Source organism: Podarcis tiliguerta (assembly GCF_965153285.1).
Source record: "Podarcis tiliguerta genome assembly, chromosome: 4".
NCBI lineage: Eukaryota > Metazoa > Chordata > Lepidosauria > Squamata > Lacertidae > Podarcis > Podarcis tiliguerta.
Window position 1 is genome coordinate 97,001,437 of NC_139537.1, and position 6,129 is coordinate 97,007,565.

A 6,129-nucleotide genomic window follows, 5' to 3' on the forward strand; every position below is an offset into this window, starting at 1 on the left:
CATTGTGTAAATAATGTATATAAAAGCCTGAGGTTTGGGGGGCAATTCAATCACTGTTTTACAAGCTGCAGTAAAGAGCATGAAGGGCTCCCTTCCAACTCTACAATTCTATGATTTTCATGAAAATTCCCTAGCATCACAGTGCTTTAGCTTAGCAATGTCAGAGGCCTCACTATCACAGAATAAGTATTTTAAAAAGCACACAATGCCTGACTTCAAATTAGTATAGGAAGCAACCCTATATACAGAGTTTTCACAGCACTCCCTAGATTTAGAGTGTTGTTCTATAAACTCTTAATCAATACAATTCACAGCACATCTTTGAATCTCAGGGCAACCCCATCTCAACATTCAGGGTGACCCAGAGAAGGTCCAAATCAGTTGGAGCCATCAGGGCTTATGCAAATGCAAGCCAGCACGAAATGACCTGTACAAATAACTACAGCTCCCCATGCCAAGCTGCAGTGGGTTAGCAGGATCTGACTGCTTTGAGTCCAGACCTCTGAAGACTCTCTGCAAGGCAGGATTTGCTTTTGAGAAGCTGTTTGTAGTGTTGAAGGATTCACCTCTGTTGCTGCTGTCTCCGTTCAGATTAGCCAGCAAAGTATAACATCGGTGCCTGCTGTTTCATCGTGCCTGGTGGGTATATATTGAGATCAAACACTTTACATCTGCACAGGAAGAAAGGCAAGAAATGTATCGTACTTAAAAACCAGAAAACAGAAAGGCAACAAACATGGTCATGGCGCTAGTTGTTCCGCTTCAGGCTTTACTTTTAACCAGCAATGCTAAACGCTTGAAGCCAGCCAGCCCTGTGCACATTACTTTTCGTAACAACACAGGAGACAGCAGGTATTTTAAATGCATACATAAATGCATACACAAATGTTATCGGAATCCAGACTTTCTTTTGTGCCAAGTTATTGGATAGGTGCACTTTGAAACTAGGGGTGCCATGAATAGCTGTGATTTCCTACTCCTAATCACCGTTTCAAGGAATGCACAAGTTGTGGGGCACTCAAGACAATGGCAGAGTGATTCAGATCGGCATTAATTTATACACTACTGTCTGTGCCTTGAAGAGGAGGGATGTGGTATACATTTTAGGTAATGCTTGCTTTATTTATTCAGCCACCAAAGAAATGTGATTGGGATATAAATCCTGATAATAAATAAGCAATAAATACAAAACAGTCATAGGCCACCTTTATGTCAAAATGCTCTACAAGTGGCCTTACATCAATTGTTAAGGTACAAATGAATTATCCCCATGTGTGCCCCATGGGTGGGGAAGATGGTTGGAGCGCAAGAATAGTGCTCCATGGCACGGCCATGCCTATGCCAGTTGGCCTTTGGGGAGTTGACCAGAGAGGGAATGTCTCTCTTCTGGTCCACTCCTGGATTATACAGTTGGATGACCTTCGTGGTCCCTCCAACTCTAAAATTATATGATTCTAGGAAATCATAAGCCCCAGCCAAGCACTGTTTGGGATGTGATGTAAGGGGATTGGGAATGGAAGAACAGTTCCCAGTTGCTTTGCACTCACCATTGCCTGCCCGCCCTTTTCACTTCATTCGGAGTTGATTTTGTAGACAGTACTTCCCCTAGCATGAAGATGCGCAAAAGCCCCCTGTTGTAAACAAAAACTGCTCTCTTTCCCTTATGGGGTACACAAGAGTCCTTTGTAGGTTCTCCATCAGTAGGAGAAAATAACAGAGGCCAACCAGAGAATATTGAGAAGCAAAGAAGCTGGTAAGCCTGATCTTTATTAAAGCTGTTGCAACAGGGTGCTCCCCCACACGCAGGAGAGAGGAGGAGGACCCAGAACAAAGATGTGCAAGCCCTTATATAGACTTTTGAACTGCCCACCCTGGAGCCCAAGACCACCTATCCATACATCATACATATGGTACACCAGAGAAGGGGCGGACTACAACAGAAATCTGAGTACGTTGTTTTTATCCTGTCTGCCAGGTTACCTGATTGGATTACCTGGGCATCCTGGCAATTCTTTTGCTATGATAACTACTTAGTTATTGAATCCAGGTCACAGCTTACCCTATTCCTATCTTAACTGTGCCATTGAGACAGGATTCGTGAGCAAAGAGACAATGGGGAGGCTACCCATTTCCTTCGACCTTGCAGAGAAATATTTGAGGTCAATGTGGAAGAGACAAATGGTTTCAGGCCTTTTTCTTTGGGTCTCAGACATGTGGTCTATACATTTATGTATGTGCTTGCTTGGTACATTTATGTAAGGCCTTAAAATTCTTATAATACCCCCCCCCCCTTACTGGGAACTTATAAGGAGGAGGTTCAGACACACACACACTCATATATATTTCAAGTTAGCTCCACCCACTGCTGGCCATGCACCCCACAGTCTGCATACTCCATAGGCTGTGAAGGCAAAGGACCCTCCATATGAGAGATCCCCACCCATGAAGGGGATGTCTGTTCATACATCAGTGTGTCTATTAAGGCCCTTGTCACATGTGAAGAATGCATGGAGTATGGTGTGTGAGGCTGGGACTAGCCTGGGGGGGGGGAGGGCTGTGACCTCTTCATGTGTAATTTGGGCATATGGGGAGGTGTCATATGGGGGTTCCAGTCTGCACTCCAGACCACCTACTTAAGTTGGAATCTTGTGGCCACATTGCCTGAGAGTCTGGTGCATCGGTACCCCCTATATTCGCCTCTGATTTTGTGTAAGAAGCGCAAGACAGGGAAATCTGGTCCATTCCTCTCTCTCTTTTTTTTTTGGGGGGGGGGGGAGGTGTTATTTCTAAAAGAGCTGTAACACTGCAACCCCAAACACGTTTACTAGGCCATAAATTCAGCAGATTTCAGTGAGACTTACTTCTATGTAAACATGGGCTGGCACTGTAGGACTGCAATGCTTAGCCACCTTAATGGTGAGTCTCTGATTTAAATCAAAAGGACTTTCACCCCAGTAAACGTGGGAAAACTGTTTTTTTCCATGTGCTTTGGATTGGGGAGAACAACACCAGATAAATAAATGTTTTCAAATACAGTATGGTTGGAATGGGGGAAGGTGTTTGCAAGCATCTTCTGGGAGGCAAATATAATCTAAAAATAAGTTATTGTTATGCGATTCCTTTGTGATTTTCTTCTCCTTTGTACACTATTTTTAATGCATTCCCCCTTGTGCTGTTTCTTACCTTTTGTTCTCTGTTTGTTTCATTAGTTCTAGATTGTTTATGGTTACTTGCTTTTTATTTTAACTGCATTTGCTATTCCCTGCGTCTGTCCCCCTGGACAGGCATTCTTCTCTCTTCCACATTACTGCTTTCTATGTGCCAAGATTAAATACTCTTTGATCTTCTTTGCTCCCACTGATCCATTTACATCACTTCTGTATGTTTTTCTGGTCCTTGGATTACTTAACTCTTAAGTCCCTGATTTATTCTAGGTGTCAAGCTCTGTTTTCAGTTATCTCTCAGAATCTGATACTTTACTTTCTGAAACTATGATTACAGAAACGTGTATGGACATCTTTTATCCACCAGTCATTTGTTATCCCAGATTATCTATAGAGTTTTTCAGTAGAGTATGATGTTCCTCCATGTGACAGTAATTATGTAACACATGATGAGTGCTCCTATGTTTTGAGCCTTTGAAATGCAAGTTGGCACAAATAAAAGCAAAATTCTCTATTGTCCGATCTGCTCGGCAGTTCTGGAACTTTAGTACAAATACAGGACTGGTGAAAATGGACTGTAGGGATGATTTGTGCCAAGTTGTTCACCTCTGGAAGAAAAGAAGAAACCTTGGAGAGTAGAATGGTTCTACTTTGGCCAGAACACTGGAGCAGATTGTGGAACCTTGAGTGGATTGCACAATCAGGCACATTCAAGCCCTTCCGATGCTGAAGAAATCAGTGAAAACCCTCCCACCACACTTGAGATAGTTCTATTTGAGCAGCACCATATAACGCATTTTTGATAATTCCAGACTGCTCATGGCCATGCACATATCAAACCTTCAGTGCTGCGTGGCGCTGGTGTTCCCGCTGGCCCCTCTCCATGTTAGGGGCTTTTCATCATTTTAAAAATGTATCCATAACCTGCTGAGATGTTTTCATCCTAGTTGGCATATAGCTGGGGTGAAATTTGGTAACACTCCTCATGGGATGCAAGGAGGATAGGAACAGTCTTTGGACCCAGAGCTCAAAGGATTGTTAATGCAACCCAGTAGAAGACATGACTCCATGCCCACTTTTATAGTGCAGGTCCGTTTGATTCAGCTCCACAGGTTAAGCAGCATTCTTGGGGCAGGGTTTGTTCTGCTACAACAAAGCACCTTTTAGGTTTCCTTTCTTTTTTTAAGTTACAGAAACATATGCAGCCTTTGGCTGCCGACGCTACCTTTTTGTCCCCAGAAACTCGGCACCACCACTTCCATCTCGCACACTGACACTTCAGATTAATTGCCAGCTTTTCCCCTGCTGAACTCAGCCAGCAAGCCACTTATGACTTCAGCAGATGTTTCTGCACTTCTAGCAAGCTAAAAAAGTTTATGTTCCCTTCCGCTTCCTTCTGCATTGACAAATTAACTCCACTGCAGCAGAAGAATTAAAGGGATGGGGGAGGAGAGAGAGAGAACCACCAAAACTTATAGCAAAGAAATAACTAGCTACCAAATTAATTTGAATAATGACCCTGTTAAGGCCTCACTTCTATCCAAGTGGGAGGGCTGGAGTCCAAGCTGAGAATAGACAGAGGCCCAAACTGACCCAGTAAGAGAAAGAAAAACAAACACCATGTTCTTCAACCGAATGCTTCTTCAAGTAATCTGCTTTAGAATTAGGTTTGGTTAATTGAGCTTCAACTACCACTTATTTTTTAAAAAGGAAAATAACCTAGTTGAATTCAAGCCCAGTCCTGACCCCGTCATATGATGACATAGTCTGAATCTTTCTCCTAGCCCCTCTTGAGCCCCCAGTCACACCCTGTGAGATCTCCCAGGTCATAATATCCCAGATTTCCTTAACTGGTGTTGCAGGAGCACCAGTGACAACCGTTTCTGCGGCAGGTAGGGAAGAAAGGCTGTCTCTCACCCAAAGCTTGCTGTCTTCTTCCCTGGTGCTTTAAAGCCTGATATAATATGATAGGAACATGGAGAGAAGGAAAGAAGGCCACCCTACCTGCAGATTTGCAACCAGTAGGGAGGAGTGTATTGGGGGGTAGCCGTTCTCTGGACTCAAGTGGTAAACATATCTTCCCACTGGCTCACTGTATACAGAATAATGCTGTTCTGTGATGAGGCTGGGGAACTGCAGATCTGCTTTCAGCATAACTTTAGTTGCATCTTCACGACCATCAAAGAAGATGCAGTCAATATCACCCTTCCTTTTCTTTTCTTTTCTTTTCTTTTCTTTTCTTTTCTTTTCTTTCCCTTCTTTTAGCTTTTATGTTTGATCTCTGATGTTGACTTATGTACAGTGGTACCTCAGGTTACAAACGCTTCAGGTTACATAAGCTTCAGGTTACAGAATCCGCTAACCCAGAAATAGTGCTTCAGGTTAAGAACTTTGCTTCAGGGTGAGAACAGAAATCATGCTCCGGTGGTGCGGCAGCAGCAGGAGGCCCCATTAGCTAAAGTGGTGCTGCAGGTTAAGAACAGTTTCAGGTTAAGTATGGACCTCCGGAACGAATTAAGTACTTAATCTGAGGTACCACTGTATATCATTTTTCCTTTGTTTTTCAAGCTTTAATAAAAATAGTTTTTTTAAAAAATACAGCCTTCTGACAAATATCATCAAATTCCTGACCTACGGATTTCATAACATTTCATTGGGCCCTCTTGACTTTATCGTGATCTGCTACAAATGTCTCGTCTTCTTCAATAATCAAGGCAGCATGAATACAGAGGTAATGGTGATGGCAGCTGTGGCCAGTACTATCTCTGATGCTTTTTCTAGTAACATTACGTATTTCTAATGTGTTCTACTCTTTTTTTATATGTTTGAAGTGGAAGGTGTGCTTGGTTTTCCTAATGTCAATTCATAACTTCCATCAGTTCAATCTTGGGCATCAGCTATTTGTTCTTTATTTTCATCAGCAGAGAAAATTATTTCATTTGTTGGCATTGAAGCATTCTGCTTA